The sequence below is a fragment of the Lithobates pipiens genome, unplaced genomic scaffold, assembly GCF_037356315.1.
Source record: "Lithobates pipiens isolate NorthernLeopardFrog02 unplaced genomic scaffold, aLitPip1_a1.2 Scaffold_30, whole genome shotgun sequence".
Classification (NCBI taxonomy): domain Eukaryota; kingdom Metazoa; phylum Chordata; class Amphibia; order Anura; family Ranidae; genus Lithobates; species Lithobates pipiens.
The window spans coordinates 13085424-13097681 of NW_027507791.1; positions in this window are offsets into that span (position 1 = coordinate 13085424).

The following is a 12258-nucleotide window of genomic DNA, read 5'->3' on the forward strand; positions in this document are numbered from 1 at the left end:
GCACAGTATTGCAGAGTATTGATGGGGTATTGCAGAGTATTGGCAGGGTATTGCAGAGTATTGGCAGGGTATTGAAGAGTATTGGCAGGGTATTGAAGAGTATTGGCAGAGTATTGAAGAGTATTGGCAGGGTATTGAAGAGTATTGGCAGAGTATTGGCAGGGTATTGCAGAGTATTGGCACAGTATTGCAGAGTATTGATGGGGTATTGCAGAGTATTGGCAGGGTATTGGCAGAGTATTGAAGAGTATTGAAGAGTATTGGCAGAGTATTGAAGAGTATTGGCAGAGTATTGGCAGAGTATTGGCAGAGTATTGGCGAGTATTGGCAGAGTATTGAAGAGTATTGGCAGAGTATTGGCAGAGTATTGAAGAGTATTGGCAGGGTATTGCAGAGTATTGGCAGGGTATGTATTGGCAGAGTATTGGCAGAGTATTGCGGAGTATTGACAGGGTATTGCAGAGTATTGGCAGGGTATTTATTGGCAGAGTATTGGCAGGGTATTGCAGAGTATTGGCAGGGTGTTGCAGAGTATTGGCAGGGTGTTGCAGAGTATTGGCAGGGTATGTATTGCAGAGTATTGGCAGAGTATTGACAGGGTATTGCAGAGTATTGGCAGGGTATTTATTGGCAGAGTATTGGCAGGGTATTGCAGAGTATTGATAGGGTATTGCAGGGTGTATATTGGCAGAGTATTGGCAGGGTATTGCAGAGTATTGGCAGGGTATGTATTGCAGAGTATTGGCAGAGTATTGGCAGAGTATTGACAGAGTATTGACAGGGTATTGCAGAGTATTGGCAGGGTATTTATTGGCAGAGTATTGGCAGGGTATTGCAGAGTATTGATAGGGTATTGCAGGGTGTGTATTGGCAGAGTATTGGCAGGATATTGCAGAGTATTGGCACAGTATTGCAGAGTATTGATGGGGTATTGCAGAGTATTGGCAGGGTATTGCAGAGTATTGGCAGGGTATTGCAGAGTATTGGCAGAGTATTGGCAGAGTATTGAAGAGTATTGACAGGGTATTGCAGAGTATTGGCAGGGTATTTATTGGCAGAGTATTGGCAGGGTATTGCAGAGTATTGCAGAGTATTGGCACAGTATTGCAGAGTATTGATAGGGTATTGCAGAGTATTGGCAGGGTGTTGCAGAGTATTGGCAGGGTATGTATTGCAGAGTATTGGCAGGATATTGAAGAGTATTGGCAGAGTATTGAAGAGTATTGGCAGGGTATTGCAGAGTATTGGCAGGGTATGTATTGGCAGGGTATTGCAGAGTATTGGCAGGGTATTGCAGAGTATTGCAGAGTATTGATAGGGTACTGCAGAGTATTGGCAGGGTATTGCAGAGTATTGGCAGGGTATGTATTGCAGAGTATTGGCGGGGTATTGCAGAGTATTGGCGGGGTATTGCAGAGTATTGATAGGGTAGTGCAGAGTATTGATAGGGTATTGCAGAGTATTGGCAGGGTATTGCAGAGTATTGATACTGATAGGGTATTGCAGAGTATTGATAGGGTATTGCAGAGTATTGGCAGGGTATTGCAGAGTATTGATAGGGTATTGGAGAGTATTGGCAGGGTATTGCAGAGTATTGGCAGGGTATTGCAGAGTATTGATAGGGTACTGCGGAGTATTGGCAGGGTATGTATTGCAGAGTATTGACGGGTATTGCAGAGTATTGGCGGGTATTGCAGAGTATTGCAGAGTATTGGCGGGGTATTGCAGAGTATTGGCGGGGAATTGCAGAGTATTGATAGGGTATTGCAGAGTATTGATAGGGTATTGCAGAGTATTGGCAGGGTATTGCAGAGTATTGATAGGGTACTGCAGAGTATTGGCAGGGTATGTATTGCAGAGTATTGACGGGTATTGCAGAGTATTGACGGGTATTGCAGAGTATTGGCGGGTATTGCAGAGTATTGGCGGGGTATTGCAGAGTATTGGCGGGGTATTGCAGAGTATTGATAGGGTAGTGCAGAGTATTGATAGGGTACTGCAGAGTATTGGCAGGGTATTGCAGAGTATTGGCGGGGTATTGCAGAGTATTGATGAGTATTGGCAGGGTATTGCAGAGTATTGATGAGTATTGACAGGGTATTGCAGAGTATGGATGAGTATTGGCAATTTGGCAGGGTATTGCAGAATGCAACTTACTTACACATGACACTACTAGTGACTGACCTCCTGGTATTCTCTTCTTCCCTTCTGTTCTGGGGGGAGAAGAAATAAACTCAAAGTGCACTGCAGCGGCTGTTTCCCCAGGAGGCACTGGGTAGAGGGGAGCGGGAGGACAGTCCGGCGCGCAGCGTGTGTCACACTGACGGGCTCGTGCCAGTGCGTGCCCACGCCGAAGTCATGTGACCGGTTGCTAGATGCGGAGCGGCCTCTGCCTAGCAACCAGTCACTCGGCGGCTGAGGAGCGGCGCGGACTACGCGCTGCATAGCCTCAGCCGGCCCTGCTCAGACAGCTAATGGGAACGGCGTTCCCGCTGTGGAAATAGTACGGGAACGCCGTTCCCATGCGTTCCCGCAGCACTCGAGCCCTGGTTGATGAACCAAAAACTAAAAACTATGTCCCTGGACATAGGAAGACCTTAGCCAGGATGAGGGTGTGGAATGCAGCAGCCAGGAGGTGGCCGTGGAACGTGGCAGTCAGGAGGAGGCAGGGATAAGTGGCAGTCAAAAGGTGGGCAGGCCTAGGAGCCTGACTCAATCACAAGTCCCTCCCCTCCGCCTTCCACCCAAAAGGACCAGAAAGGTGCAGGAATGTGGAGGAGTCGGCTCTCAAGCTAATTGGGGAAGCTTCAGCGGCCCTCAAAGCCACCCCCACATATCAAGAATCCTTTGCCTCCTTGGCTGCCTGCAAATTCCAGCAAATGGAGGAGGGGCAACGCCTCATGTGTGAGGAGCTAATTATCCAAACACTAAATAAGGGGTTGAAGGGCCAAATCACACAAACTCACTTGTGTGATTTGGACCATGCTCCTCCTCCTCCCTCTCCTTCTGCCACACCTCCAGCACCACAGCGACAGCCTGGAAGGAAGCGTGGAAGGAAGACCAGAGCGTGATGACCTGGGTTCAGTCTGGTCTGACAGAAGATGCAGCCTCTTGTATGACCATAGCCTGGGGACATAGATGTCATCTTCTGCTGTTCCAGGTTTCTTGGACTTCAGGACCAATAGTTGATGTCTGCCCTGGGGCCCAAAGGCTTTGCTAATGTCCCCAGTTTCTCCAGCGCTGCCTCCCTCTTTATTTGTTTATGACATCTAAATAAAGGTTTTTTTTGGTTCAAGAAATACTTGCCTATGTGTTTTACTTCAAAAAGGACAGTTTATTTGTGTGTAGGCAGGTACATTTCAAAAATACAAAGTCAAATTAATAACAAGGGGTACCAACACCAAACAACCTCCTAGAGATCAAAAAAGAAAACAATAAAATAAAAAGATAATAATGGTGTTGTAGTAAGTTGACACACAAAACACAAATAGAAGTTTACGAAGATGAGCAAAATGTCAAAAAAGGAGATCTTGATTAAAAAAACAACCATAAAATGTAAACAAAAAAAAAACGATTGGGGAGATGTGACGAATTAAAATACTGTATTCATGAAATGAGGGAAAAGAATAAAGAAATACGTTTGGGAGAAGTGTGTGTGTGAATATGAGCAGCAAAACAACTTCATTCTTGTAGAATTATAAAGAAAAAGAGAATGCGCTGCATTAAAGAATTTTTAACATTGCAGCGTGACAAATGTGCTATATCGATTACGAACGGTAGTTTTACCTGACCGAGCGCTTCCATCTCAGAATTTATTCTGAGCATGCGTGGCACTTTGCCCGTTGGACTAGGCTACACACGTTCGGAACTGATGCGCATTGGATCATGTTGTCGGAAAATTTTATATCCAGCTCTCAAACTTTGTTGGTCAGACATTCCGACGGAAAAAGTCAGATGGAGCCCACGCACGGTCGGATTATCCAACAACACAGTCCGATCGGACATTTTCCGTTGGATTTTCCGACTGTGTGTGCAAGGGCTAAGAGTGATATGCATCCTTGTGGCTACTTTTCTAAGAAATTGTCTCCTGCAAAATGAAATTATGAGATTGGGAAAAGAGAATTGTTAGCTATCATTTTAGCTCTTAAGGAATGGAGGCATCTACTCGAGGGGACCACTGTGCTCGTCCTCATTTTGACTGACCATAAGAATCTCACATTCTTGTCTGAGACAAAACGCTTATGTCCCAGAATGGCACGATGGACTCTTTTTCTGTCAAACTTAATAGTTTCGTTCTTACCCTGTACGAACAATGTAAGGGCTAATGCATTGTCACAACAGTTTTCCTCCTCCTCCATGATGGAGTCGATTCCTGCTCCTTTGATACCTCCCGATCGCATTCTAGCCACTATTCGCACTAGTCTCACTTCGCCTTTGGGTGACAGAATTCTTGCTGCTCAGATCCATTCTCCTTCTGAGCAACCTTGTGACCGCTGCTTTGTCCCTGAGAATCTCTGCACTGCTTTGCTCCAGACTTACCATTCTCCCAAGACAGCTGGTCACCCAGAGAAGAATCAACTCATCTGATCTATTTCTCAACATGTCTGGTGGCCTAGTCTCCACGCTGATCTAACCGCGTTTGTAGGCGCTTTTTCTGTGTGTGCTCAGAGTAAAACACCACACCTTCCAGTGGGCCTCCTACAACCCATACCCAATGGAGAGAGGCCTTGGACACACTTGTCTATGGATTTTATTGTGGAGTTACCCAACTTCTAGGGCAACATAGTTATTCCTATGGTGCTTGACTGGTTCTCTAAGATGTCACATTGTATTCCACTTAAGTAGTTGCCTACATCCAAAGAACTGGCATCCATTTTCACTCAGGAGAACTTTCGGTTACATGGGCTACCCAAGGTTATCATCTCGGACAATGTTAGCTAGTTTGTGTCCAGGTTTTGGCAAGCTTTTTGTGCGCAGCTGGGAATTCAGCTTTCCTTCTCCTCGGCATATCACCCACATGTCTATAGGCCAACAAGCCAACCAAGCCTTGTAGCAGTTTCTACTTTGCTATATTTCTGACCACCATAACAACTGGTCAGATCTCTTACATTGGGCGTAGTTTTCTCATAATAGTGCCTTCAATGCTGCTGCCCGATTGTCTCAGTTTATGGCAAATTATGGGTTCCAGCCATCCATGTTGCCTGACACAATTGTTCCTCAAAGAATTCCTGCATTAGAGGAGCAGCCCTGTGATCTCCGTTCCAATTGGGTGCACGTCCAAAAATACTTGCGACGTGCCAGTGATAGTCAGGGCTGGACTGGGACAAAAATTTGGCCCTGGACTTCATCATGGGCGGCCCACTTTAATTTTGAGTGTCTCCATCAGCACTTCCCCTTACATCAGAGTGTCCTCCCTCTCCTCCCCCTCCCACCTGTACTCACAGTTTTGAAGGCAGCTTCTCGTTCCTCTCTCCAGTCATGTGATAAGTGATAAGAGGAGAGAGGATAGAACGTCTGCCAGCTGTCTATCTCCCTCTGCAGGCTGGAGGGAGCAGAAAGTCTAATGCTTTCTCCAGCAAGTGACGGCAGCTGCTCCTCCTAACAGGAGTGAAATCGCCATCACTCACTGTCAGAAAGGAGCGGCTCCAGGACTGCACCTGACCGGCCCACTGAGCCATCGGCCCACCGGGAAACTCCCTGTAGTCCCAATGGCCAGTACATGCCTGGTGATAGTTACAGACTTCATGCTGACTGACAACATCTACCTGCGCCTTCCTACCAACTTAGGGAGAGGGTCTGGCTGTCATCTCGGAACCTTCAACTTCGCGTTCCCTCGCTGAACCTGGCACGCATGGTATATTGGGCCTTTCCGTATTCTCTGTAGGATTAACCCAGTGGCCCATGCTTTAGATGTTCCTTCCAACATGCATATCTCTAAAGTATTCCATGTTTCATCATTAAACCTTTGGTGTGGAACTGCTTCACCACCTTCGGTACCACGTCCTCTGCCATTTCAGGTTGAGAATCATGAGGAGTATGAGCTACAATCCACCTTTGACTTCCATAGGTTCCTTGGGCTCATATAGTAACTTGTTCTTTGGAAAGGGTATGGTCCAGAAGAACGCTCTTGGGTCTCATCCTTGGACGTACATGCCCCTGTCCTCCTCCTTGCTTTCCATAGATGTTTTCCCCTCAAACCTGATGCCCCTCAGAGGGGGAGGGGGCATTGAGGAGGGGATACTGTCAAGGCTGGGCCCTCTTCTCTGTGCTCAGGCTACTCATCTGTCAGATAATAGTCAGCACACATGGTTTCCACAGTAACTCATCTGGTGATCATTTCTTGCTCATCAGTCCCACCTACAGCCAGCCCCTTCTGGCTATTTAAACTGCCTTGTTCATTCCTTTCGTGCCTTCGTCTTGGTCAACATATCCAGAGATTCTCTGCTGTGTTCCGGTAAAAAAACTTTGCCCGGCTGATGTCCATTCTCATTCCTGATCCTGTACTTCTGCCTCCGACTACTGATCTTTGGTTTCCTGATTACTGGCTTGTCTGACTACCTGCATTGGCTTCTGATCCTGGCTTATGATTTGACTAAGTTTACTGATCCGTACCATTTTTACCATTACATTAAAAAGTGTTGATTTTACTGAATTTTCTGTCTTAGTCTTATTCATGGTTCCTGACAGATTCTTTACATCAACTGTCCCCATCAGAGAGCCCCTTACATCAGGTGTCCAAATCAGACCATGCTCTTATTAGTTATCCCCATCCCAGTGCCCCCTTAACATCACGAGTACTCATCAGGGTCCCTATCTGAGTCCCGCTTACATCATGGTCCTCATCAGAGTGCCCCCTTACATCATGGTCCCCATCAGAGTGCCCCCTTAAATCATGGTCCCCATCAGAGTGCCCCCTTACATCATTGTCCCCATCAGAGTGCCCCCTTACATCGTCCCCATCAGAGTGTTCCCTTATCATCAATTGTCCCCATCGGAGAGCCCCTTACATCAGCTGTCCCCGTCAGAGTGCACCCTTAACATCAACTGTCACCATCAGGTACCCCCTTACATCAACTGTCCCCATCAGAGTCCTTAACATCATGAGCACTCATCAGGATCTCCATCTGAGTCCTCCTTACATCGTGGTTCCCATCAGAGTGCCCTCTTATTTTAACTGTCCCCATCAGAGTGCCCTCTTACAATAAAGTGTCTCAATCGGAGTGCCTCCTTACATCAGGTGTCCAAATCAAACTGTCCCTTTATATCATTTATCCCCATCACAGTGGACCCTTGCAAAGATTATCCAGTCAGAGTGCCTTCTTACATCAACTGTATTAGAGTGCTCCCTTACATCAGTTGCTGCCAATCAGGCTGGCTCATGGATCAGTGAATGCACTCTCAGAAACATGAGGTTAGGCACAACCAAAATCTGGGGGGGGGGGCACAGCTCACCCTAGCACCCCTTAGATCTGGCCCTGCATCAGTTTAGAGTTAATCGTGAATAATGGCCCTAGAATTGTTGCTCTCAATCCAGCGTGTCTATGGCAACACATAACGTGTATCAGAAGCAACATTTTCATACATAGAGCTTTTACATTTGTGTGTGTGTGTGTGTGTGTGTGTGCATGGGGGTTCGGTGGGCCCAGATATTTTTTGGGGAGGGGTTCAAGTGCTTGGATGTAGGTTTATCATTTGACTTTTTTTTTTTTTCACTTTATTTAGATCATATGTGTGATTAAAGCGGAGGTCCACCCTAAAGTGGACCTTCCGCTCATCGGAACCCTCCCCCCCTCCGGTGCCACAATCGGCACCTTTCAGGGGGGAGGGGGGTGCAGTTACCTGGATAATCCAGGTAACTGCACCCACTTCCGGGATAGCTCTCTGCGGAAAGGGGCGTAACTTACGCCCCTTTCCTCAAGTGCCTGCCCCTTCCCGCAAGTGCCCCGCTGCCTGCTGGGAAACACACAGATCCCAGAGGTAGCAGGGAGCGTCCTTATTGCGCAGCGCGATTCGCGCATGCGCAGTAGGGAACCGGGAAATGAAGCCGAAAGGCTCCATTTCCTGATTCCCATACCCAAGATGGCGGCGGCAGGACCCGACAGACGACCTAGAGATCGGCTTCGGGTGCCGACATCGCGGGCGCGCTGGACAGGTAAGTGTCACTATTTTAAAAGTCAGCAGCTGCAGTATTTGTAGCTGCTGGCTTTTAAAAAAAAAAAAAACGCGGAGTCCCGGTGGACTCCCGCTTTAAGATAGGTTCTCTTTAACTAGACATCTGGAGGCTGAGGTCTCATCTGCCTTCCATTTAAAGGGATTGTAAAGTAAATTTAAATTTTTTTTTTAAAATAACAAACATGTTATACTTACCTCCACTGTTCAGCTAGTTTTGCACAGAGTGGCCCCGAACCTGCTCTTCTGGGGTCCCTCGGCGGCTGTCCCTGCTTCTTCCCACAGGTACTTCTTACGTTCATGCGAGCTCCCTCGGATGGTGAGAAGGCTATAGCCGCTTGCTGTATCACATGGCCCCGCCCCCTGGCGCTCCGCGTCAGTGGATGTGATTGACAGCAGCGCGAGCCAATGGCTGCGCTGCTTTCCATCCATCCACTCCAGCCAATCAGCGGCCAGGCTGAGTGGCGAGGAAGGACGGCGGGGGCGAGCGTGGGATTTTCGAGGGGTGAGGTAAGTAAAACGGGGGGCTGGGGGCGCAGGCACTGTCAGATGTTTTTTCACCTTAATGCATAGAATGCATTAAGGTGAAAAAACATTTACCTTTGCAACCCCTTTAAGCTAACGGAGTACAAATTTTGCTCCATTAGCTTCATGCATGGCCCAAGTGTCACCCGAAACCAGAAGTGATGTTTATACAACGCTTCCTGGTTCATTCTAGTTATGGGAGATCAGTAAACAGGAAGTATGTTAGGGCTACAGAACACCTCTCCCTCCTTACCTTTATAAAATGGGGCGGAGGTGTTCTGTAGTCCACAGAGAGAATATAGGCATATCCTTGAGTTTTTAGTGCAGCACTGTCAGCTCACAACAGGAAGTTACAAGCTTAATGGATTTCTGGCAGCATCAAGAGTTTTTTTTTTCAGTTATTGAAGGGATATACCAAAACACAATGGGGCTGATTTACTTAAACTGAAGAGTGCAAAATCTGGTGTAGCTGTGCATAGAAACCAACCAGCTTCAAGGTTTTATTGTCAAAGCTTAACCCTTTTGTGACAGCGCTATAGCCGAATGACGCAGCCATTTTTTTGCTGGGAGACCAGCATATGGCATCCTCCCATGCTCGTGCTGCCTGCGTGCCTCCTGCCGCACGCATCAGCAGTGATCTGTGATCGCTGGGCCCTTTAGATGCCTGTCAGTGCCAATCAGTGTCACCTATCAGTGCCATCTATCACTTCTGCCCATCAGTGCCGCATATCAGTGCTGCATATCAGTGCAGCCTCATCAGTACCTCCTCATAAGTGCCCATCATTGCTGCCTTATTTTTGCCCATCAGTGCAGCCTCATCAGTGCCAATCAGTGTCACATATCAGTGCCATCGGTGCTGCCTATCACGTTCATTTAACCACTTTAGACCCCAAAGGGTTTACCCCCTTAAAAGCAGTGTTCCACCCAAAAGTGGAACTTCCGCTTTAAGCACGCCTCTCGCCCTTAGGCCGCGTACACACGGGCGGACTGTTCGCCCAACTTTGTCCGTCCAACAGTTTCGGCAAACAGTCCGCTCAAAATTAGCATGGACGGACATGGCCACACACGACGAACGAACAGTTTGCTGAAACCGTGCGCGATGACGTGAACGGCACGTACGACGGGACGAAAAATACGACGTCCTATACACTGCATTATAGCTTTCGGCGTGAAAATCCTTTCTGAGCATGCGCGCAACTTTGTTTGACGAACAAGCCTACACACGAGCGGACTGTTCGCTGAAACAAGGTTTCAGCGGACAGTTTTTCGGAATTTCCGAAAAACCTTGTCCGTCCAACTGTCCGCTGAAACTGTCCGCTGAAAGCCCACACACGAGCGGACTGTCCGCCCAAACACTGTTCAGCGGACAAAGTTGGGCGAACAGTCCGCCCGTGTGTACGCGGCCTTACATGCCACATTTGGCTTGTAATTTTTTTTCTTTTGGCTTTAAACTTTTTGTAGCTGCTGATTTTTAATAAACTAAAAAACGGGTGGAACTCCGCTTTAATGACCAGGCCATTTTTTGCGATACGGCAATGCTTTACTTTAGCTGAAAATTGCGCTGTCGTGCGACGCTGTACCCAAATAATACATAAATAAAAATTGATGTTCTTTTTTCCCCACAAATAGAGCTTTCTTTTGGTGGTATTTGATCACCTCTGCGGTTTTTATTTTTTGCGCTATAACCAAAAAAATATTTTTTATTTTCTGCTATAATAAAATAAAAATAAAAAATCTAATTTCTTCATCAACTTAGGCTGATTTGTATTCTGCTACATATTTTTGGTAAAAAAAAAACCTCCAATAAGCAAATATTGCTGATGGTGATCTGCAAATTTTTAGTTGGACTTGCGACAAACATATCACACACCTAACTGACATTTTTGACACTTTTTTGGGAACCAGTGACATTATTACAGTGATCAGTGCTACAAATATGCACTGACATTGTACTAATGGCCCCCAGCAGAGCAGGGGTTATCATCAGGGGCAAGCAAGGGGTTAAATGTGTTCCCTGGGTGTGTTTACTAACTGTATGGGGGATGGACTGCCTGGGGCAACACACAGATCCTTATTCCTGCATAGCAGAAAGACAGGATCTCTGTGTCAACCCCTGGCAGAACGGGGATCTGCCTTGTTTACTTTGGCAGATCCCCGCTCTTTCTCTGCTGGAAACGATCACTCTGAGTCTGCCGGACACGCTGATTGGCTCCCCCGCTGGCCAGTCGGTACCCACAGAAAGCCATGTACAAGCCCGTCATACACCTACGGCAGTTTCACGAAGCCGAACCAACCTGCTGCAGTGTAACTGCGGCTGCTTGTCAGCAAGCGGTTAAAGAGGACCAAGTGCTCCTTACAGAGACTGCCGTTAAAAGACTGAAGCCATTCCAGGGGGAGTAGGAAGTCCAGGATCCGTCTTTGTGTATTTTTTGTATAGAACAAGAAAGTTTTGGCCTTCAAATTTTGGTCCAATTCAAGTTGGGCCTCCCTTATATATACCCCTAGACCCCATCCAAGTTATGTTCCCAAATAAAATAACGAAAACAAACCCATGGACTGGTTACTGACTTTGGATGCAAGTTGGAAAATGTGTGTTGCCTGGCTGTGCAGACTACAGGGGGACCCAAAAACTCAGTGGCTCCTTAGGGGGTAGCGCTACAAATGTCATATCACAAACTACTTTACATCTGACCTAGACCTCTCTTAAAGTGATTGTAAACGATCACCTTGTAAAACATCCCATTCAGTTTAAAATAGAAAGAAATGCAAAACATTTTTGTATAGATATGTAGCGCTGGTATCCTTGTCTTCTGATGTGTACTAGCAATTATAATGAAAGTCTATGGACGGTTCTATAGCTTAGTGTTTGGCGCCATCTAGTGGCCAAATACTGAAAGTGAACTTAAATGATTTTTGGCTTTCAAGCATTGAACTATTTACAGGAAGTGACTGTTATTTACATTGGAGGGTTGACCCCTTTACCCAAGATGCTGAGTGACCTACCCATGGACACCCTCTCTTGCATTGCATGCTGGGTAGGAGATAAAAGGACGATGAATGGCCATTTTAGGTCTCTGGGGAACGCATGGCCTGCCTGTGAGGACTTGTGCGGAGGCATCCCGGAGGAAGCGGCCTATTGCCTGTGCAGAGCGCAGCCCTGCTTGGTTGTGTGAGTGACCTGAAGTGCCAGAGACACGGTGGATTGAGAGGATCCAGAGACACTCGTTTGAGCATCGAAAGACCAGGTCCACCTATCGGAACGGGACAGAGTGACGGAGCTGGCTGATGCAGAAGCAAGCTGCAACCACCGGACCAAAGTTACCATACCAAGTTTCCAATCCAGTTGGTGAGCGGGTTGCTAACCACCGTTTTCTAAACCATTGCACCTAGTCAGACTTATATACAGGCCTCACTGGGATACTTAGTCCCACAGAGGAGGAGTATAGCAACTGATGCTAGGCAGGCATAAGACCTACTTACTATCACACTTCAAGCATTGTGCTATATTTGCGGAAGCAACACTAGGATCATCCTTAATTCAACTTTAACTGCTTTAACCTTGGA